The sequence below is a fragment of the Mesoplodon densirostris genome, chromosome 6 (genome assembly GCF_025265405.1).
Source record: "Mesoplodon densirostris isolate mMesDen1 chromosome 6, mMesDen1 primary haplotype, whole genome shotgun sequence".
NCBI lineage: Eukaryota > Metazoa > Chordata > Mammalia > Artiodactyla > Ziphiidae > Mesoplodon > Mesoplodon densirostris.
In genome coordinates, this window is record NC_082666.1 from 29,646,251 (window position 1) to 29,671,775 (window position 25,525).

Sequence of the window (25,525 nt, forward strand, 5' to 3'; positions counted from 1 at the left end):
TCAATTAATGTAATACATAATATCAATAGAATAAAAAATAAATATCACATGATAATCTTAAAAGATGTAGGAAAAAAATTGGCAAAATTCAATACCCTTTTGTTATAAAACACTCAACAAACTAGGAATAGAGGTGAATGCCTTCAATATGATAAATGGTGTCTATGAAGAACCTACGGCTAACATCTTACTTAATGGTGAAAGAGTAGATGCTTTTCCTTTAAGATCAAGAATAAGAGAAGGATGTCTGCTCTTGCCACTTTTATTCAGTATAATACTGGAGGCACAATAAAGTTGTGCCAAAGAATTATGTTGGACCCTTACCTCACATCACATACAAAAATTAACCAAAGACTTAAATTTAAGAACAAAAACTATAAAACTCTTAAAGGAAAACATAAGAGTAAGTCTTCATGACCTTGGATTTGACATTCTTATATGACACCAAAAGCAACAGAAGAAAAAAGCAGATAAATTGGACTTTATCAAAATTAAAAACTTTTGTCCTTCAAATGACACCATACATGTTTACTCTTGGTGGACATGTATGTTTTTCCAAATTCACTTTTTGGCTTTTCAAGAATGCTGATACAAACAGCCTTGTGAATGTATAATTTTATGTATACCTGAAAGTACCTCTGTAGATAGATTCATGAAACTGATGTATCTCTGAATCAGAGTATGTGCATCTTCGCTGATGTGTGCTGCAAAATTTCTCTCTAATTGACTGTACCTGTTTCATTTCCAAATAGTTTTTTCAACTATGCATGATGATCCTACTCTTGGCAACACAAATAGTTTTGTGGTCAAACTCACATTTTAATTTACATTTTTCTGATTACAGTGAGGCTGGACATCATTTTTTGTTTGTTTTATTCATCTGAATTGCTTCTATTAAATTTCACATCTTTTAAAAATTTTTATGAGTTTGAATTTCTAAAGTAAAATGTAGAATGTAATATATATGTATATGTGCATTTTTGTGCATCTCTTATATTAAACGAGAAATTCAGGAAGGAAATATACCAAACTGTTAAACATAGTTACTTCTGAAGAAGCTAGTAGGATCTGCACACAGTAAAGTGTTAAGTGAGATGGCCGTCTTTTAAAATTTTTTTTTTTTTTTTTTTTTTTTTTTTTTTTTTTGCGGTATGCGGGCCTCTCACTGTTGTGGCCTCCCCCGTTGCGGAGCACAGGCTCCGGACGCGCAGGCTCAGCGGCCATGGCTCACGGGCCCAGCCGCTCCGCGGCATATGGGATCCTCCCAGACCGGGGCACGAACCCGTATCCCCTGCATCGGCAGGCGGACTCTCAACCACTTGCGCCACCAGGGAGGCCCTAAAATTTTTTAAATAAGATTTTTAAAGTAAATATTGATACCAAAATATTAAAAGAATAAATTTCACCAGAATGTTTCTAGAAATAAATTTTTTAAAGTATTGTTGCCTATTATTATTTTATTTGCATTTAAAGTACTCTTACATAAAGAGACTTAAATCTTAAGTTCTTAGAAATTTTATTATTTTACTTATTTTATTGTCTGCTTCTCCCACCCCATACTCCCACTTTTTCTTTGTTCTCTCTTTCTGGTTCTCCTACTACATGGTTATTAGAACTCCTGGACCTATTTCCTTGTCTCTTAACTTTTTCTACTTTGTGCCTTTATAACTGTGTTTGGAAAGAATACCTTGGCTCAATGTTCCAGTCCACTAACTCATTTTTCAGTATTTCCATTCTACTAGTCATCCCATCTATTAAGGTGAGGTTTCTTTCAGTAAATATGGTTTTAATGTCAAAAAGAGATCTAATTGCTTATTTTGTCCTCAGCAATCTGTTCCTTTCTTATCCATTAATTTCTTCCCTGATGATATTAATTATACTTATTTCAAAGTTTACCTTCTGTTTACCCTTGGGGTTAGTTCTGTTTATTGTTTTTGTTTTCCTCAAATATTTGGTGATTCTTGATCATCTATTAATGTTTATAGATGAAAGTAGAGGTTCATCACTCTAGCTGGTTAGAATATATTTTTTCAAACTGAATGATAATTCCTGTGCTGCTGAAAATCAATGCAATTTTTTTTTTTTTTTTTTTTTTTGCGGTACGTGGGCCTCTCACTGCTGTGGCCTCTCCCGTTGCGGAGCACAGGCTCCGGACATGCAGGCTCAGCGGCCATGGCTCACCGGCCCAGCCACTCCGCGGCATGTGGGATCTTCCCGGACTGGGGCACAAACCCGCGTCCCCTGCATCGGCAGGCAGCGCAACCACTGCGCCGCCAGGGAAGCCCTCAATGCAATTTTTATTACAGGATCCCTGACTTTGGTGTTCTTCCAGAATGCTAGAAAGTCCATCTTAGCAGATTTTCCATAGGTTATGCAAATGGCTTGTTTTCTGGCTGCATGAGTTCTCAGTCCTGGTAGTGTTATATATAGTTCCCTCAGGGGCACACTTTTAGACTGTTGTTTCTGACAGTCAGCTTCATCTGCTATTTGATTTCAGGGATGGATGCTTCAAAATTGCTATATATTGATTGAAGAAAATACTCTTTCTAGACTTACTGTGAATGCACACACACACACACATACACACACACTTCTTAGGAATGACAGAAAAATATGACAGAATATTCACCCAATTCCATACAGATGAATATATATATACATGTATATATATATGAAATAAAACCACAAGTGTTCAGTTCTCAGCTGGACTCAATCCCTTTAAATATTCGCCATTTTCATAAATATTATTAGTTATTATAATTGAATATATGTGCTAAAATATAAATTTCCTTTTATAGATAAAACATGTTCAAATGCTTGCTGTTTCCTTTCATTTGGTGTAAAAGGAAATGTTCTTTCCTTTGTTTTTTTCTCTTCCTTTATTTGTTTTCCATTTTCCTTCTTTCTTCCTTTGTTGTCTATTCATCTCCAACAGAGAAAAAAGGGGGAAATATTTGCATTTTAAATTTAAGCAAAAATGGTCACTTGAAAATGATCCTTGTTCTCTATGTCAAATTCTTTTGTTTTGTTTTGAGCAGAAATTTAAGGAACTTTCTTGGTCTCTTTGAGTTTTATTTTCCTAAAAGGAAAGTTATGATAGAAAAGTGTTTTAGTCATAGATTGTGGAATTGATAAGATGTTGTTATCCCCTCTGAATACAGTATCAAATAATAGCTTTAGATATAGCTTCATATTTTTTTAATTTTATTTTTTTATACAGCAGGTTCTCATTAGTTATCTATTTTATACATATTAGTGTATAAATTTCAATCCCAATCTCCCAATTCATCCCACCACCATCACCCCCACTCCGCTTTCCCCCTTTGGTGTCTATATGTTTGTTCTCTACATCTGTGTCTCTATTTATGCCTTGCAAACCAGTTCATCTGTAACATTTTTCTAGATTCCACGCATATGCATTAATATACGATATTTGTTTTTCTCTTTCGGACTTACTTCACTCTGTATGACAGTCTCTAGGTCCATCCACATGTCTACAAATGACCCAGTTTTGTTCCTTTTTATGGCTGAGTAATATTCCATTGTATATATGTACTATATCTTCTTTATACATTTGCCTGTTGATGGGCATTTAGCTTGCTTCTATGACCTGGCTATTGTAAATAGTGCTGCAATGAACATTGAGGTGCATGTGTGTGTTTTTTGTGTGTGTTTTTGTGTGTGTGTGTGTGTGTGTGTTTTTGAATTATGGTTTCTCTGGGTAAATGTACAGTAGTGGGGTTGCTGGGTCATATGGTAATTCTATTTTTAGTGTTTTAAGGAACCTCCATACTGTTCTCCATAGTGGCTGTATCAATTTACATTCCCACCAACAGTGCAAGAGTGTTCCCTTTTCTCCACACCCTCTCCAGCATTTATTGTTTGTAGACATTTTGATGATGGCCATTCTGACAGGTGTGAGGTGACACCTCATTGTAGTTTTGATTTGCATTTCTCTAATGATTAGTGATGTTGAGCATCCTTTCATGTGTTTGTTGGCAATCTGTATATCTTGTTTGGAGAAATGTCTATTTAGGTCTTCTGCCCATTTTTGGATTGGGTTGTTTGTTTTTTTAATATTGAGCTGCATGAGCTGTTTATATATTTTGGAGATTAATCCTTTGTCCGTTGATTCGTTTGCAAATATTTTCTCCCATTCTGAGGGTTGTCTTTTGGTCTTGTTTATGGTTTCCTTTGCTATGCAAAAGCTTTTAAGTTTAATTAAGTCCCATTTGTTATTTTTAAAAAGATCTTGCTGTGGTTTATGTCAAGGCTGTTTTTCCTATGTTTTCCTCTAAGAGTTTTATCATGTCTGGTCTTACATCTAGGTCATTAATCCATTTGGAGTTTATCTTTGTGTATTGTGTTAGGGAGTGTTCTAATTTTGTTTTTTTACATGTAGCTGTCCAGTTTTCCAAGCACCACTTATTGAAGACACTATCTTTTCTCCTTTGTATATACTTGCCTTCTTTGTCATAGATTAGTTGACCATAGGTGCGTGGTTTATCTCTGGGCTTTCTATCCTGTTGCGTTGATCTATATTTCTGTTTTTATGCCAGTACCATATTGTCTTGATTACTATAGGTTTGTAGTGTAGTCTGAAGTCAGGGGATCTTATTCCTCCAGCTCCATTTTTTTTCCCTCAAGATTGTGGTGGCTATTCGGGGTCTTCTGTGTCTCCATACAAATTTTCAGATTTTTTGTTCTAGTTCTGTAAAAAATGCCATTGGTAATTTGATAGGGATTGCATTGAGTCTGTAGATTGCTTTGGGTAGTATAGTCATTTTCACGATATTGATTCTTCCAATCCAAGAACATGGTATGTCTCTCTATCTGTTTGTGTCATCTTTGATTTCTTTCATCAGTGTCTTATATTTTCAAATCTGTTTCAAACCTTTGATGTAAAACTAACTGTACCTTTAGATCTGTAGTATTGTACATCATCATTTTAAAAGCTTAGCTTAAAGCAGAATTACAGGGACTTTATAGGATGCTTCTCTCTTCATCCTCTTCTTTCCAGAAAGAAGTTTTTTGCCTTAGTAACAGAGTTTGAGCACATTTCAGCTGTAATCAGAAGTGTCTGAACAAACAGCCAATGAAATGTTTCCAGTTTGCTCATCAGAGAGCTTTGAGAACCAAGAGCTTAAAATCTTCCAAAGTCTCAGGAGTTTTTAATTCTTAAAATTAATATTTCCCCTGGCATACTGATACATGTACATCTGCTAGGCTGCATATTTTAATGAGCTAATGTCTACCATATGCCATCTGCAATCTGCGCTCACCCTGCTTGTGTGTCTGTAATATTAACAGCTTAAGCAGGCATTACCTTCAGCAGTCACAATCGTAAACATGCAGTTTGCTATTCAGCTCCCATTTGTCACATTGTCACTTAAGAAAGGAAAGTGATTTCTTTCTCCCCTCAGCTCTGGCAACTGGTAAAACTTATTAAAATGGCCAGAACATTTTTACTGTCCTACAGTCTCTGAGTTTCTCAGCCAATAATATTCGTATGAATACCTGCCACAATACTTGACACTTCTTGATACTTCCTACATCCATTCTTTTATCTCTGCTTCCACCGATGCTACCTTATTTCAGGTAGCCATCAACTGTCACTTGGATCACTGCAACAGCCTCCTAACTCCTCTGCCTCCAGTCTCACCTCCTTCCATTTATCCCCCACGTTGCTATCAGAGCGTTCTTTATAATGCAGCAATCTTATTATTGCTGCTTGATCCAACTCTTCCACTGGCCTCAGGATAAGTTTGTAATTCCTCAGCATGGCATCCTTGACCCTTGTCATTGAAGCATTTTCTTCTCCAACTTCATCCCTCATTATTCCCTACTTACTCTCTTCAGATTCTAAATATGCAAATCCATAAGTAGTCTCCCTCTCAAAATATTCTCTCTGATCTCTAAATCCTTGTATATGCTGCTGCTTCTGCCAAGAATTCTCTCCCCAAATTCCCACTTTTACCAAGAAATCCCATAATCTTCATTTGATACCTTATGTGAATCCAAAGCACCCTGCATTCACCACACTTTGCTGTAATTGTCTGCTTATATTCTCTTCTTCTATAATTCAAGGTAAACTGTTTAAAAGTCAGTATTAAGCATTATTCACCCTTATTTCTCAGTCCTTAGTATAGTTTTGACTTACAGAAGGTGTTCAATAAATGTGTCAACAGGATGCTAGAGTTGAGCATATTTCTAGAGTTGTACCATCCTTGAAAACCATCTGAATAGCTACTAAAGATTTCCTACCCAAATGCATTTCTTTACATTTTATGAATGGATTCAGTCACAAAAATATTCTTCATGATCTTATAAGACCCTATATTTTGGTCTGATATAAATAACTCCATTTTATGGAAATAATATAACATTTAACAAATGGATAAGCATCATGTGCTAATACAAAAAAAATGAATATTTGAGGAACTATTGGTATCATAGTAGTGAATTTATACTATCTTCCAGGGAATGTGCTCAGTACTGGAGCTAAAAACATAAATAAAAGATGGTCTTTATTCACTAATGAGTCCAGGCCAGCATGGAGATCTTTACTCACAAAATAGTCCTGATAAGTAAAATAGTGATACTGATTACAATAATGATAATTATGGTAGCTAACATATAATGAGGCCTCACTATGGACCAAGATCTCCTCTAAGTGTATTAGTTTACTGTATTGACTCAATATTCACAACAACCCTACAAGTTAAGTTCTATTACTTTACCCATTTCAATGACTTTTGCTACATTGGAGTGGTTTAAGGCAAGTTGTGAAATGAAAAGGTGTCTATTCAACTCTTTGAGTAAGGTTTGCTGTTAAGAATTGCAGAGAAATACAATGTTAAGCAGAAGGAGATGTGGGAATAAGGTGAACGGTGTAATAAACTAGATGAGCTAGTAACATAGAAAATGTCTGTCTGGAAATGGGATGAATAAAATTGATTTTTGGAGGCAGTGTTATTATTTTAGATGAATGATAATTGTCAAGTAATTGAGCAGTGACTGATGCACACAAAGAGAGATACAATTATTTGTAGCAAACTGGGGTGAATACTCTCGTACTACTTGTCATAAGGCCTTACATGGCATAGAAACAGATAACTGTTCTGTTCAAAGGATATTTTTTTTGTAAAGTTATCTTTTCCAACTTAAAAAATAATTAATTAATTAATTAATTTTTTGCTGCATTGGGTCTTCGTTGCTGTGCGTGGGCTTTCCTTAGTTGTGGCAAGCGGGGGTTACTCTTCATAGCAGTGCACCAGGCTTCTCATTGCGGTGGCTTCTCTTGTTGCAGAGCACGGGCTCTAGGTGCGTGAGCTTCAGTAGTTGCAGCATGCGGGCTCAGTAGTTGTGGCACGTGGGCTTAGTTGCTCTGCAGTATGTGGGATCTTCCTGGACCAGGGATCGAACCTGTGTCCCCTGCATTGGCAGGTGGATTCTTAACCACTGCGCCACCAGGGAAGTCCCCCAAAGGATATTTTAAAACAACATTTTATCTAAATGTAGGCCTATGTGAGTAATAAAACTTTGACATTTGTCCTTGAAAGTGAAATATTAATATGCATTTATCAATTCATGACACACATTTATATGCATATATACACATTAACATCTCTAAACAATATCTCCATTTTAGAATGAGTTTTCTTACATTTTGCTTTGTTAAGTAATTTCTCAGTATTGTAAAGTAAAACATATGCACACAGTCACAACCATTTGAAAAAGACTGTCTGATTTCTCCTTAAATTTTCTAGCACATTTTTTAGAGGTAAGAAAGACCTAGGGAGTTTCCATGACTTGCTTGAAATGTCAGTTTGTGGTAAATTTGAATCCCCTCCAGTTGTTCACACACTAGCGTGTACCTTAACCTTTTCTCAACCATGAGTTCTCTTATTGGAAATTAAAAATATATGTGGATTCATTTATGTATACGTTGTCCTTAACAGTAAGACTTTTAAATAGAGTAAATGTGAGGCAGTCTGAGTTACTGACTAAACGAGTCATTGTTCTGCAGACTTATGAAATGGGGTGTACCTCTGAGTCATTTTTGTTTTCACCTTTGTTCTTCTGTCTGTGGTGTGCCAGCAATCAGTCACATTCACTCTCCCTCATGAAAATATATTGTTGTTGCCCTTCAGCTCTCTCCTCATAGCCTGGAAGCCCCAGGAGACATTTAAAAGACAAAGATCAATCTGCTTTTTTAGAAGATTGCATTAACCCATGACGCACATTGGTATCACAGCAGGATATAACGGACCTCTAAATCCTAAGGCTTAGAAGTTGGTTTTTTTCAAGAACATATGACCCAAGTCACCCTATCCATTCCCATAACAGCCTCTCTCACATAATAATCAATTTCAACCCACTGAGCATCCAAGTGAATCCACAGATATGCAATCTATAAGTTACACCATAGAAAAGAATCTACTTGTGTCATGCTTCTGTAACCACACAGTTACACATCTTCCTGCAATTATACCCTCTTCATGGAACTAGATCGTACAGCACTATAACTCCAGATAAGTTCAGTGGGACAAAAAATTTAAAAAATAAAAATTTCAGACAAACAGAATCAGGTTCCCCTGGTACAAATTTATATTATTCAACTCATAACTAGTTGCATAATACTCTTGAAAAATAATAGCAAGTTTACACAGAATTTATACAGTGTAAATACACAGTTCTGCAGTAGAAAACCCTCCAGCAGCCCAGTTGCCAAAAATATAGGCTATATTGGAAAATAGGTTTGGAAGATTCAGGAGTGTCCTTAGAATACATTTTAAAGCACTAAGGCTAGCCATAGTTCATTCCAAATGTTTCTTTAAGGCCCTATCAATATAATAACTCAAAAGATGAATAAAAGTACTACATAAGTGAATAAAAATCATGTTTTAGTTGAAAAAGTTTTCTGTGAAAGAGAAAGCTAAAAAGCAATGAACTCCCTATTCCACAAAAACAATTTTTTTTATGGGTAGTTGTGTGGTGCTCAGGTAGCCCACACAATATTGAGCATGAAGTAAATAAACATTCAAGCTGCTGCTGTCAAAAAGACAGAAAATACCATAATGCTACAAATGATATTCAGATTCCAAGAAATAACACATAATGATATAAGCATGCATGTTATAAAGAGAGCTGTAGTATCACTCAGCCACTTCTATTAATTTGAAATGCAAGCAGAGAGAATATGCCAAGCAATTTACAGGGAAGTGAGTCCTTTTCTAGAAAGCAATTTATTTACTATATTGCACCTTAATATTTTGCTTTAGCGATGTCCAAAAACTCTTTTGGCTGCTGATGTGACAAGCAAGAAACTTAGAGATAAGACATATGTTAAAGACACAGTTTCCAGAATGAATAAAAACTACTCCATATACAGCATACAGGTGATGTATTATCACCAATTTGTCAGAGAGGAGGAGCTGCAGACAGCTATTAATATCTTTCATATGTCTTTTAGTCAACTATTTCATAGGTTAATACTATCAAAAGTGTGTATAGTTTTTAATGTTTTAAAATTCATCTCTAAAGATCCTTTTGTGATCTGTATAATGATCCCAAATAAAGACTCCAAGAATGCTTTGAAATACTGAATTTCTGGATTCTCTGGACCATTCTTGATATTAGTGCCCAGAATAAGCACAAATATAGAAAAGCAGCAACATCCTCAGAGTGCTGGCTTATTATAAAAGTCACACACGCCCATGGTAGAAATTTTTTTAAAAAATATGTAAACATAATTAAGAAATTAATAGTGATCTGTATTCTCACCATCTGGAGATGTTGGTATAAATCTTTCCCATCTTTTTTGTTATGAATATATACATTTCTATTAATTTAAAACATTAACAAAATATACTTACGACTGCACCATTCCCTTCATTAAATGCAAATATTATATATTGATGCTATTTATTTCTCAACAATATACAATCATATATATCATCTAAATTTTTAAAAATAACATGTTTATAAATGACTGTCTCCAGGCATGTGAGCAAGAAAATGGGAGATGAAGACATAGAAATTGCCAAGTATGATACCCTTGAAATATATACACATATATTTTCCTCATATGTGTATCTATGAGAAAGAGAATCTCTGACTAGATTGTTTGCAATAAAGAGAATAATGCTTTTAGAAAGCTATGTGGGATTAATAAAATTATGTCATGCAATAAAGATTTTAAATCTAATATTGTAAGTGATAAAATAAAAGTGCATCTATGTATGTCTCAATGATAGAAAATGGCAAGAGGTAGAAAATATTTGGATAAAGTAATAGACTGAAAATTCCACTTAGTATACATATAATCTGCAACTAGAAAAATAGATGTATAGAGTTCATTAAAACTTCAGGAGGCATCAATGTTCCAAAACTTCTAGGAGGGAAGTGGTGAATTGAAATTGTTAACAAGTGCAAAAAAAATGTGAAATAGAGGAGGAAACATCAACATATCTTGCTGCTGCATGAAAGAATACTGAATACTTGTGAAGATAATTAAGAATATGTGTTATTTTCCTGAATAGGTCTTCAACACTGATGAGAGTGGTCTATTATAAAACTCCTTGTTGATTGTATATTGATTTGAAAGGTGTGTGCAGGGGGTGGGAGGAATAGCTTTAAAGCAGCAAAACTCTATTTTTGGAGTTAATGCTTCAGTAGACTTTAAGAAAAATCCTATAATTCTCTAGAATTCTAAACATTTTTCTTTTGTGAGGAAAGGAAATTAATCTACCACTCCTTGAGTTAAACTAAAAAAAAATATCTTTACCTAGTTGAATATATAATTAAAATATGTTTAATTTATTAAGTTGAACATGATTTAACAGACAAGTTGCACCAAAAGTTTTGCTAAATCTGTACAATGCTCTTATTCACTTATAGTCATGCTATGCTTACCTTATGTTTGAGATCTTGTTTCTTTCAAGCAAGATTTTATTTTATTTATTTATTTATTTATTTATTTATTATTTTTTTTGCGGTACGCGGGCCCCTCACTTTTGTGGCCTCTCCCATTGCGGAGCACAGGCTCCGGACGTGCAGGCTCAGCGGCCATGGCTCACGGGCCTAGCCGCTCTGCGGCATGTGGGATCTTCCCAGACCGGGGCACGAACTCGTGTCCTCTGCATCAGCAGGCGGACTCTCAACCACTGCGCCACCAGGAAAGCCCCAAGCAAGATTTTATTCCTTCAATTTATAGACCACAAGATGGTCAAAGCATTTAAGAACTACCAAATAAGGGTATCTGCTTAACCATATAGCAGATTTAATTAATAAATGATCCTCAATTCACACTTAAAGAATTCTTGCCTTAACAAAACTTAAATGATTTATGAATAAATTAATCAATGCACTCTTGATTAAACATATTAGAAACTATGGAATGAAGCCACAGTTAGTGTTTAAGCTTTTTCTTCAGCAGCAACAGATTAAAACATTGAAACATCCACGTAACTTCGGGGTTGTACTTTAAGTCAGTTCAAATCCCTTACCTACTAGACACTTGCTCTCAGGAGTCATCAGAGGAGTACTTCAAAACATGGCTGACATCACTGAATGATGATGTGGTGTAAAAGAAAGTTATGGGAATAAATATGAGGCTGACTCCAAAACACTTAGGTTGAGTGATTCCTTATTCCAGGCTTCAAACCTCCCTGATGAAGCAGTGGAAATCAATCATTTCCTCAGCACGATGCTTGACCTTCAGAAAAGGGTTGAATGATTTGCTGCAACTTTATAAAGAGGTGCAAAGAGACCTTCATTAACAGTCTGCTCAGCTTATAAGTCATGTTTTTACCTAAAGTGATCTTGAAAGAACCTTCAAAGGAACAGAGATGAGAATCTGATTAAAATAGCATCTGATTGGCCATCCTTGACTCAGTCTTCCCCAAATTTCCAAAAAATATACCAATGAAGACACAGAAAGGGATAAAATCTGATCAAAACACTGAGAAATAACACTAAGTTTTTCACTAGATTCTTTAAGGAAATTCCATTAAATACATGAATGACCTATAGAGTTAAATAATGAAGCACAACTCTAGGAAATTCATGATTTAGTGCCTATCAGAGAGCAAACCTGTTCCCCTTGGGCTCCCACTATATGAATCCTGATTCAAAGGCTCAGTACAGCCTTTTCTCTATATTATACCCCAAATTATCAACTGAATTATATTTAAACATACATTTGTGAGCCCAGTAAAAGAAGTTTTAAATAAAGGTGTGTAAACTTTATATATATATATATATATATATATATATATATATACTTCTTATATATTTTAATAAGCATCCTGGGTGATTCTTTGGCACACTAAAGTTTGAAAACCACTACTCTATATCATAAGAATTCTTCTTAAAAAAAATAAAAGTTAAAAAATAGTAGTATACAGGTAATACAAACTCTGACCACAGGAATATGACAGGAGTAACATTTCTTTGAATTTTCCCTATTTGCCACCACCATTTAGCCCTCAGATTCTGTTTATATATAGCTTTCATGAAGACCTTCTCTATTAATGTTGACATGGAGATTCAATAAGGACTTTTCTTATTTTTCAGTACTTCTAAATAAAGCCCCATCAATATGTCATTCAAGTCCCAAGAAACAATTAACTTTACATTAGGTTACAGAGAATAAATAAAGATTAAAAAATCATCAGAAAGCATATGCTTTGACAGAAGATATAAATTTGTCAGAGATCCAGTTTAAGATCAGGCATAGCAATTTCTTAATATGCAAGCTAGAAAGTGAGTTTAGTGTTGGTTCTGCTCAGATTAACAAAATTAGAAGAGCCAGTTATCCCTTAACTTTGTAAAAAAACTTATTTCTCCCATTTTAGTCATGGAAAAAAAATATAAAACTTCTGTATGATCAAATAGGCTTTTAAAACTATGATCTCCTTTAGTCGTATAATGTAAAGTCTCATCAAAAGAGCTAAGACCCTGGGCTATTCATCTCGAGACCATATCTGTATGTTAAAGAAAATAACACTTTCAACTACAGGTGCTGTTTTCTTTTCACTGAAAGCATATATCAGAAAGTTCATCAAATGCAAAATACATCAAATGACTAAGTATCAGCTAAACTGAAGATCATGTTTGCATAGCTCACCTACAACTTATCGATGCAGTCCTAATTAAATCATGCCAAACCAGTTCATAGAAGTAAGGGCATCTGTAGGGACTCTGGATAAAAATGTTACTAAGACAATCCTCAGGGATAAATCATCCTGATAAGGATGAAGTGCTGAACTATTAGGGAGGAAAGTTCAGTAGTTAATGAGCGGTCAGAATGCCATTGTTCAGGTTAGCTAGAAGGAACACCAGTTTGTGGACAGGAAATATAGTCAGGATAATTCAATGACAGGTTGAACCATTCTTGATGAGAGCAACATCTCCCCTGCTTCCTCCTTCCTTTGGTTGGCACTGAAACCAAGAGGACCAGTAGGAGATCTAGAAGGAATAAATAGATGAATAAATGCAAAGCCCAACGAACTGTAATAAAAACCAAACTCCAAAACCAAAACTCTGGTCACATCATTGAAGAAATATATCAGTTTAATTCTACTTATTGTGATGTGAATATTTTTAACAAGCATCTCCAATAGTATCTTTGGATAATCCAACTAACCATTGGAGAATCAGAACTTTTAAAATTTCTGATTTTAAAACTGGTTCACTGGGTAAGAAGATTTGTATTCATGAAAGACATGTAACTTAGATGAATTATATGTTTTCTCAGACTGGTTCAAGCGTTGTCTGAATTTAAAGCAGGCTCAAAATTGGTGCCTCTTAAATGTGAGTTGGGTTCTCTTTTACTATAGAAAGACCTCGTAAATCTATGTGTGTGTGAGATTAGTAACTGGGAGTGCATAATAAGTACCTGAATGAATAAAAAGGAAATATAATCCATGGGGAGTAGGCAGAAAGGGCAGGAATACTTGTGAGGTATTAGGACAATGAAATGTGTTTAAAACAGCACAACCTTTTCACACCCCTTCAACTGTAGTTGTAACCTACAATGCACCAAAAAAAACGGAGTTAAGTGGAAAGCTGTGTTTAAAAGCAAGATTCATCACTATAAATGCTTTGAATGCTGTTAAATACATTTTGATGCATTTGGAGCTCCAGAGTCTGAGTGAAATGCATTACTGTGGATTTAAATTAAAGATATATGTGTATATGATAACTATTTGCTCAAGGGCTAATTACCTTTGATTTTTTAATCTTTTAATTGATGAGATCAGGAAAGCTTTCCTGAAGGTATTACAGTTGATATTTCTCTTGAAAAATCAGTAAGATTTCAACATATAGAATTGACAAATTTTAGAATATGGAAAAAAAATGCAAGCAAAGCCATGGGTAAAGAATATGGAGCTTAGAAAAGTGATTCTGAACAGAGAGAAATGTGAGGTAAGGCTAAAAATATGTATTAAGGCTTTTCTGTAAAGTGACTTAATTCAGTTAGGCAAAATAATCGAAGTTTGAGGCCACTGGAGGCATCTAGGTAAGCTTCACAGATCACAGATCACAGGTACTGGCTGCCCTCAGAAGGCAGTCAGCCAAACACTGTGTGCTCAGGAAAACCCACCAGCCTAGTCACCTGAATGGCTTAAATGGAAGAACTCTGATATAGATACAGAGTTAAGAGTAGTCAAGACAGGAGGAAAAGCATCAGCACCAGAGTGAAAAGTGATATGGTACAAATTGGAAGGGGAGACTGAGAGAAGGTCCTCAGGAAATGAGCCAGATAGAAAAGGTCAAATTAAAACCATGACACCACCTCTCTTCTCGCTCCATCTTCTACAGCTCAATGTAGCTCTTCTTAAAGATTCTTACTTAGCAAGATTCTGTGAAATAACCATGTTTTTATGGTTTTTTTTCTATTAGTAAAAAATTTTAGTGGCCCTCTATATAATTATTTTGTCATATCCTTAAGCACTCCAGAATTAAAGTTACTATGAATTAATGATGGTTATAATACAGTAATATCTGTAGTATTGGACTGATTTGATTTCTGAACACAAGTGTTGGTTTTAATTATTTTGTAAAAATTTAAAGCAATTCAATCCTTGATTATAAGCCAAATACATCTAATCAGTTTGAGCCTGGGGATAGCAATCTGGGTAGGATTCTTTTTCTTTATTTTTTAAAATTTATTTATTTATTTATTTTTTGTTGCATTGGGTCTTCATTGCTGCGCACAGGCTTTGTCTAGTTGCAGTGAGTGGGGGCTACTCTTCGTTGCAGTGCGCAGGCTTCTCATTGTGGTGGCTTCTCTTGCTGTGGAGCACAGGCTCTAGGCGCACGGGCTTCACTAGTTGTGGCTCGTGGGCTCAGTAGTTGTGGCACGTGGGCTAAGTAGTTGTGGTGCACAGGCTTAGTTGCTCCGCGGCATGTGGGATCTTCCCAGACCAGGGCTCGAACCCATGTCCCCTGCATTGGCAAGCGGATTCTTAACCACTGCGCCACCAGGGAAGCCCTGGGTAGGATTCTTAAGTTTCTTTTATCTCAAGAATACTTTCTTGACCTTCAGATCCCCCAAATTTTACAACTTTCTTTCCTCTCCCTCACAGGGATAACTCTACAATGGTTTATCTGCATATTATATCATTCTCCAGTTTCAATCAATCACAAAAAGTCTATCTATTCTATTTCTCAACCCTCTTTTCCAACCTTACATATCTCTCTATCCTCCACCTATGTTCATAATATGGGCCATTAGCTTTTCTGCTCTTGGATTATTGTAATAGCTTCCTAACTGATTCTACCTGTCTTCAGATTTGCTCGCCTCTAATCTAGTCTTGAAACTACAGCAAGAATTGTTTTTCCTAAAATTTAAATCTGATTATCCATCACCTGTTTAAAATTTGTAATAGTTTAAAGGTCTCAATATACCACAGTATACTCTGACCCCTGCATTTCTCAGAACATACCTCTCACCACTACCCTTTCACACTCTATCTTCCAGGCACATTTATCATTTTCACTTATCAGAGCAGGCCATGCTCTCTCACATCTCTAGGCCCTTCAAAATTTGGAGCCCTTCAGTCCTTGCTGCTCTGCCTAACTCCATCTTATTATGTAGGATTCATTTAGACAACATCCTGCAGCCTTATGACACTCTATACTTTCCACATTACAAATCTCGCCACTCTTTGTTGTAATTGCCTCTTTGGCTCTCCACTAGACTCTTAATTCCAAGAGGGCAGGATCTGTCTTATTCACTAGGGAATTTTCATCTCCTAAACCAGTTCTTGATACACAGTAGCACTCAATAAATGTTTCTTAATTAAATGAACAAATGAGTGGGAAAACAGAAAAGTCCTTAAGGTATCCAGTGACTGTGCTGTGTTCAGTATTAATCAAAATAAGTATGGGTTCCAAGAATGAGATGAAATTTCAGAATACAATGGCCTTAAGGGATAGAACACCTAGAAGATATTTAAAACACACATATACACACATACCACAGAGTAAACGACTTCAAACTGCAACAAATGCCTGAATTGCATTTGTTTGCTTCAAGTAAATTTAAAGACCTTTCAAACCTGACTATAACTATTACATGATATCCTAAATATTAAGTGAAATATCTAAGAAAAAGGAGGCTGAAATAACTGAATGTGAATAAGAACAAACACTATCAAACGTCCTCATTAAAAAAATCTCCTTGAAAGGTTAGCCTTGCTCTTTGCTTTAATTTTCTTTGGATTTAACAAGCCAAACATTGCAAGCTGTTTCTCAGAAAGTAAAAGCAATCACTCAAAACTCAAAATCCATTTAAGAAGGTTAAAATATTACACACTTTCACCATGTATCAAAAACACTACTACTACTAACTACTACTAACTACTACTACTACTACTACTACTGCTGCCGCCATCACCACCATCACCATGGGTCCTACCTGATAACTTGTCTTCGTGTCTCCAAGTCCTCATCAGTAAAGTTCTAACATAGAAGATACCAATATAATAGGTTATTTCATCAGGAATCTTGTATAGATGAGGAATTAGGAAGCTGCTCACCAATTAAAGAGTTTACACAAATTATTCCTGATACAATATGAATGTTTGGCTCCGACAGCCTGTACACATTCACCTAGATTTTCAGTGAGTCTGCTGCTACAATCGTTCAGATGTTACACTCACGTATTCATATTTTGCTCACTCACTTTCAAAAATTCCCATTCATTTCACATATATTTCAGCTGGCATTCCCACTCAGAAGGACTGAAAGCAAATCTACAGTTCTAGAAACTTACTTTTCTCCTAAAACCGTCATTAAGAACCTTTTCTAATACTAGCCTTTTTATATCATCTGGTCCCACACCATGAGGATGACAGCAGGTCTGTACTGCGCATGTTAAATAATACCAGACGTTATACATGTCATTTGGTTAAAACATTATGTAATCCAGGGAACAATCTCAACCTTTACTTTGTGTTTTTCAAAGCTAGTGTGTCATGTATAGATCTTTAGTCTCTCAAAGTTCCATGGGTATTATACAGGAACCTGCTGTTTATGCTAATTTGAGGTCATTGCTTCTGCTAGCTATAACTTACACTTATTAGCAACTACATTCAGTTGTCTCCTAGGTATTTGATTTGTAGTTAAACATTTTTCATACATTATGGTTACAGTAAAAGATAGTGACCTTAGAACCAGGTGAATGTGACCTGTGATAGAGGAAGTTACTTATTCCTAGATTAAGCAGGCATAATTTTTAAAAGCATGACAATAGAACATTACAGAATAGTTTGAAGCTTTGGGGAATGAAGGCAAGAGGGTTTTAAATCTCTGTATTTAAATAAAGGTCTCATGGCTTCTGCACCCTGATTAAATTAAGTCAGATGCCTGTAAAACATACTTGCTTGCTTAGCATTATCAAGCTACTTTCTATTTGGCACACTATGAAATGTATCATATCAAAAACCGGCAAAATTCTAATTAACATTGACCCATGTCAACTATGGATTAGCAATTTTGCTTCAATGACTGCATCATGAGTGGGAATGCCTAATTGCTATAATTTTTATTTTAAAATAGGTTACAGCTAAAATAACCCAGCTAAAACTAGCAAACTGTCCTTTGGAATGAGCCCTTATTTATGTAACTATTTACAAAAGCAAGCTAAAAAACAATGTGGAAATAGGTAAAGACAACTGGACTCAGATTCAGAATTCAAAAACTAACTAGATTTGCTATGAACTTACATGGTCTTAAACGAGACAATTTGTATTTCAAGGCCTCAATTTCCACATCTTTAAAATAAGAGTTGGATTGAACTATCCTTAAAGTCCTTTATAGACCTAAAATGCCCTGACTTTTAATCATTACTAAGATTGCATTTTTAAATTGAACAAGGAAATCACAATATATTCTTTCTTGAACATGGTTTATTTCTGCTAGAAGCTGTGCATTTGCTCAAATATTTGTCATTTTGATATTTTTATGTAAATTTTATGTGCATATAACGATTATTTTAATACAAATAAATATCTTGGGGATAAGATTCAAATGGTTTATCACATTTAAAAAAAAATTTGTTTGAATTTAATATCCCTAAAGTTATTGCTAATCAAATGGCGTCCAGTTGACAAATTTCTAACACCTAATCCAAATAAATATCTGCCAAGGAACTTTTATTCAGAAGCAGGTTTGGAGGTTTTGTTATTGTTTTTCTTGTTGTTTTGACAATTTTTGTTGCATGGCAATAGAAGTGCTTTTGTTTCAGGGTGACATTGACACAAATCTGCTTACATAAATTAGCATTCCAATATCACATTGACATTTGGTTGGAATAACAAGTTCATATGTCATTATGAACTGACCCAAATAATTTCACTAAAGTCCGTGAAAAATACAAGGTACATTGTTATATATGTTTGCCACTCAAACGCAGTAGTGCTGGGTTGACATCTATTGCCCTACATCTGATCTTGTGTTTGTGCATGTGTTGAATATTAATAGCATAGAGAGCATAGAGCAAAAACATAGGTAAAGAGAAGGAATGCAAGTTGTGTTTTATTATTTATGAAGATATGATAACTGGTACTTTTTCGAAAAGCTATTTTCAGTGGAGTTTTTACAGGATAAATATAAATCCTTTTACCTAGTTTACAAGGCCATTCCTGTCTGACCCTCGCCAACTCTTCAACCTTTTTGTCTGCTGTTTCTTCATTTCTCATTTTATTTCAGCCACACTGATCTATTTTATTTATAGTTTTCTGAATATGTCTTGCTTTCATACCACTGGAACTACTTACTGTCTCCTCTGCCTACTGTGCCCTCCCTTTCTTGTTCACTGGCAAACTCCTCCTATTCCTCTCACAATCTCAGCTCCAATATGACTTCACTCATCCACTTTTATTTAAGCAATATTTACCAAGTACCTTCATGTACAAGAGTCTGGTGTAGATGCTGGGAATTGTCTTGAAAGCTTATGATTAAATGAAATAAGCCAGCAATCGCAAATAGTGTAAGAGTTCTAAGAAGGGGAAATATAGTGTGTTATAAGGAGGCACAAGTAACCCGAATCGGTAGAGGCAGGGAAGGAGCAATGGATGCCATGGTGTACCACCAAGATATACCATCAGGACTGAGACAGCGATCTGCTGGGAGTGTTGGCAACCAACAGCTCACAGCTGAGAGCATGTTGCGGAATTGCCCTTGGCCAAAGGGAGCTTTCTTTTCCAAATTTATATGTCCCCTGGAGCAGTTCAATGTAGAGTAGAAGGGTACGAAAACCTGTCCTCTTTGCATCAGTCTCTGACCATTGCAAGTTTCTGTAGAATTATCTGAGGCCTCTGACACAATGACATCACTGCGCAATTTGTTTCCAATCCTGCTTTCCCCATACTTTTTCGGATTTTGATCCTGAGAGCACTTCCTAATAAACCTCCATATGCAAATTTCCATGTCAGAGTGTGCTTACCTGGGAACCTGACCTAAGACAGAGGGAAGGGTTATGGGAGGAAATTAACATCTGGGATAAAGGTTAAAGGATGAGTTGTAGTTAACCAGGTGGAAAATGTGGGGGGGAATTCTGTATAAAGAGAGCAGCCTGTGCAAATGCCCAGATGACAAAGGGAAAACATGTTTTATTTTGTTTGCTTCTTTGACCATGAAGCTTTAATTACTTATAGTGTAAGGTGAGTAGCAAAGAGAGGTGAGGCTAGATATGATAGCAAAATCTGAATCCTGAAAGGCAACCACATAAGTCAGTTGTACCTTAGACTGACTCTGTCTGAAGTTTGAGTGCAATATTATGCAGGGTTTTGTACATCTTTACATTTCTCATATAGAATCTAGTTACCCCCTGCCAAAAAAAAATCCCACAACTTATCAAAGAATGCAGATTTTGCTGAGTATATTATAGGTTCAAGAAGGGCTTTTCACTGCATACTGCATAACAAACAGAATCACAAATCCTTCTTTGACATGTTCCCATCTGTGACAGTTTTTAAGATATATCCACAGATTCATTGGCATTCCTCCCACCCATAGGTGAAACTAATTTCCCTCCTCTTGAATGTGGAGGTAGTGATTTCCATAATAATAACAGAATGTGTCAGAAGTTACACTATTTGACTTCTGAAGCTAGGGTGAATAGCTTCTGAGTGGCAATCTGGCTAGTAGTTTAAAGGATAGCTTCTGCCTTGCTCTCCCTCTTGGATCATTTGTTGCAAGTGATCCATGTTTTGAGGATACTCAGTGAGCCCCGTGGAGAGGCCCAGCTAGAGAGGATTCACTGTGATGGTTCCGACCTGCCTGCCATGTGAACCACCTTGGAAGCAGATCCTCTAGGCTCACTCCAGCCTTTAGATAATTCCAGTTTCTCTCCCTTTCCCACCTCTCTCTATTGCCAGCCTTCAAGTCTTCCAACTAAAGCTCCAGATACTATGGAGCAGAAATAAGCTCTCTCCACAGTGTGCCTGTCTGAATTCCTGATTCACAGAAACCATAAGATAATAAATGATTGTTGTTGTTTTTAAAGTGCTAAGTTTTAGGCTCTTTTGTTTCACACTAGTAAACTAATGCACCCTCCCAAGTCCCTCTAGTCATTCAAACAATTAACTAAAACTGCTCTTTGTTCTTGTTTGGATCTACTAAGCAGTCCTCAGTCTAGCTCCTTTAAAGACACATTCTTATTCTCATTATCCCTCTTGGCAAGGAATCTTTCAAGTTACCGTACTCAACTGCCATGGCCATACTCTTAGTCGTTATGCTATGCTCCTTTCCCCACCCTGGAAAATGAAATGCAGTTAGAGAACTTTAAGCAGAGGAATGACTATTTTTATTCAACATTGTACTGAATAGGCTAGTCAGTCACATTAGATGAAAATAAATGAGGTATACAAAAATTAAAGAAAGAGAAAAAGTGACCTTATGTGGAGATGTAAAGCATGTCTACATAGACACTTAGAGTTTCAGTCCCCAGTTTCAAAACCAGCAATAACAATTTCTAAAATCCATTAGTAAGCAGGGTTATGAGAAGAAAGACCTATTATTATCTTGACTCCTTTCCTTTTATGTTTCTTAAAATATTAGGACAACCAATGAATTATTTTTAGGTAATCTTAGCTGTTGTTAGGAAATACAGGGCTAGTAGTGCCCTTTAGACTGATTTAGGAAGGAATATATGCAGAGATGGCCCTTGTTTAATGAGATGAGAGTCTCTAATACAGTCTTTTGTTTATGTATTTTATATATGAACCCCACTCACCTGTATTAATTCTACCCTTGGCTGATTGCAGTAAAAGCCCCTTCCCACTGAAAGCATTTCCATTGACTTTTGGATCAAGCAACATAAAAATTTAAATTAACATGGTCACCTTCCCTCTCTAACACAAAGAAACATTGGATAGAATATAAATACAACAATAAAAATAAAGAGAAATACATAACTGAGTTTAAAAAGAGAGGGCTTCCCTGGTGGCGCAGTGGTTGAGAGTCTGCCTGCCGATGCAGGGGACACGAGTTCCTGCCCCGGTCCGGGAAGATCCCACATGCCGCGGAGCGGCTGGGCCTGTGAGCCATGGCCGCTGGGCCTGTGCGTCCGGAGCCTGTGCTCCACAACGGGAGAGGCCACAACAGTGAGAGGCCCGCGTACCACAAAAAAAATAAATAAATAAAATAAAATAAAAATAAAAAGAGAGAGAAAAGAAATTCTCTTTAATTTTTCTTTTTGAACTCACTATGTACTTTTTTGTTTGTTATCATTGATAAAAATGAAAATGAAACCAAGTTGATGTTGTAGCCACTCACAGGGAATTTAGTTAGAAGAGGGCCTTACCATTGCATGAGGTTTTAACGTTCATCTGAGGACAAGAAAGGTGTCCATGGAGCCATTTGAGGCAATGACCTGCAGCTGAGAATTTTGCATAACCCAGAAGCTTAAAAGGTCTGCCAATTCACTGACAAACAGAACTAAATCAACCACCCACCCATAAGCCCAGGAAATGACAAGGAGATGTGTCTCTACCTAGAAGAAGCTGGGTTTGGGGGAGGGGAGACCGGCCTGCACTTAAGAATAGGTGTAATGATTATATTTAGATAATTACATCGTTCAGGAATTAACTAAGAAATTAATGTAAAAATAATACCTGCATCATTGCAACCCTTACAGAACCCAGCACATGAAAAATGTAAAACTATTTTTTAAATAATGATTTCTCAATGAGGGGTACACCAAAAAGGGAAATAACCATCCTAGGGCAGATTCTCCCAACACACAAATGAAAGGATTTGTGTCTTTAGAAAAATTAAGTTGAAAGAAAATTTGAGACTATGAAATAAGTATTTCAAAATTTAGGTGGCTAAAAATGGAATTGATACAAGGGAAATGAATAGACAGATGTGCAAAAGTACATCTAAAACTGAATGCTTTATATTTCTTAAAATTAAAAATTCAGTGAGGGCCTCCCTGGTGGCGCAGTGGTTGAGAGTCCGCCTGCCGATGCAGGGGATACGGGTTCGTGCCCCGGTCTGGGAGGATCCCATATGCCGCGGAGCGGCTGGGCCCGTGAGCCATGGCCGCTGGGCCTGCGCATCCGGAGCCTGTGCTCCGCAACGGGAGAGGCCACAACAGTGAGAGGCCCACATAATGCAAAAAGGAAAAAAAAAAAAAAAAAAATTCAGTGAAAGATTTAAGTAGATAAGGCATGGTTAACTTGTGAACTGGAAAAAAAGAGGTCTGAGGACAGCACACAAATGAAGAGCAAAACAGAATATCCTGAAAGAGATGTCTGATAGTACTGAGCTGGATTTTAGATTGAGGCATTAACTTCTGTACAACAGAGAAGTTTTTTAGGTTATATACACCTGGTAGTTGATATTATAGTTCAGAAATTCCAAGGCAGTTAATGTAGCTTGATCTACAACCGTAGGGCATGGAGAAAAGACCCTACAGCAGATGTACTAGGCAACTATATGAAAAATAAAATGAATAGGCATGAATACTTTTTAGGTTTTGGTATTGAAAGGATTTAGTAGCAGCTTATTAGGTACAATAGTAGCTCAAGTTAAAGAAATGCATTAAACATTCTGTGCCTAACTAAAATCTGACATTTGAACAACAGTTGCTAGAAACCCTGAGACTAATTTGTCTTAATATATCAATCTTCATCAAAAGAAAAGGCTCTTCTGATGCAGATGTGGGAAGTAAATTAAAATAACCGTGTTATACAAAAGAGTATCAGTGTATAATGCAAAATCAAAAAGCATAAAAGTAAACACAAGAAGAAGAATGGTACCATTTACTGCATTTGCCCCCAAATTTCTCAATTTCTTATTTAAAAAAAACTTTAATTTTATATTAGGGTATAGTTGATTTACAGTATTGTGTTAGTTTCAGGTGTACAGCAAAATGATTCAGATATATCTATATATCTATTTATCTATATCTATCTATCTATCTATATCTTCTTCATATTCTTTTACCATATAGGCTATTACAGAATATTGAGTAGAGTTCCTTGTGCTATACAATAGGTCCTTGTTGATTATTTTTTTCTATATAATAATGTGTATATGTTAATCCCAGCTCCTAATTTACCACCCACAACCTTTTCCCTTTGGTAACCATAAGTTTGTTTTTTATGACTGTGAGTCTGTTCCTGGTTTGTAAATAAGTTCACTTGTATCATTTTTTTTTTTAGATTCCACATATAAGTGATATCCTATGATATTTATCTTTCTCTGTATGACTTACTTCACTTAGTATGATAATCTCTAGGTAAATCCATGTTGCTGCAAATGGCATTCATTCTTTTTATGGCTGAGTAATATTCCATTGTATATATGTACCAAAACTTCTTTATCCATTCAGCTGTTGATGGACATTTAGGTTGCTTTGGTATCTTGGCTACTGTAAATAGTGCTACTATGAACATTGGGGTACAAGTATCTTTTCTAGTTATAGTTTTCTCTGGATGTACACCCAGGAGTGGGATTGCAGGATCATATGGTAGCTCTATTTTTAGTTTTGTAAGGAACCTCCTTACTGTTCTACGTAGCGGTGTACCAATTTACATTCCCACCAACAGTGTAGGAGGGTTTCCTTTTCTCCACACCCTCTCCAGCATTTATTGTTTTTAGACTTTTTGATGATGCCCATTCTGACTGGTGTGAGGTGGTACCTCATTGTAGTTTTGATTTGCATTTCTCTAATAATTAGCAATGTTGAGCATTTTTCATGTGCCTGTTGGCCATCTGTATGTCTTCTTTGGAGAGATGTCTCTTTAGATCTTCTGCCCAATTTTTGATTGCTTTTCTGTTTTTTTATATTGAGCTGCATGTTGAGGATTTTTGCATCATGTTCATCAGTGTATTGGCTTGTAATTTTCTCTTTTTGTGATATCTTTGTCTGGTTTTGGTATCAGGGTGATGGTGGCCTCATAGAATGAGCTTGGGAGTGTTCCTCCCTCTGTAATTTTTGGAAGAATTTGAGAAGGATAGGGCTTAGCTCTTCTCTAAATGTTTGATAGAATTTGCCTATGAAGCCATCTGGTCCTGGATTTTTGTTTGTTGGAAGTTTTTTAGTCACAGTTTTAACTTCAGTACTTGTGATCAGTCTGTTCATATTTTCTATTTCTTCCTGGTTCAGTCTTGGAAGATTGTACCTTTCTAAGATTTTGTCCATTTCTTCTAGGTTGTCGATTTTAGTGGCATATTGTTGCTTGTAGTGATCTCTTATGATCCATTGTATTTCTGTGGTGTTGGTTGTAACTTCTCATTTTTCATTTCTAATTTTATTGATTTGCATCTTCTCCCTTTTTCTCTTGATGAGTCTGGCTAAATGTTTATCAATTTTGTTTATCTTTTCAAAGAACCAGTTTTTAGTTCCATTGATCTTTTCTATTATTTCCTTCATCTCTATTTCATTTATTTCTGCTCTGATCTTTATGATTTCTTTCCTTCTACTCACTTTGGGTTTTGGCTGTTCTTTCTCTAGCTGCTTTAGGTTTTAGGTTGTTTACTTGATTTTTCTTGTTTCCTA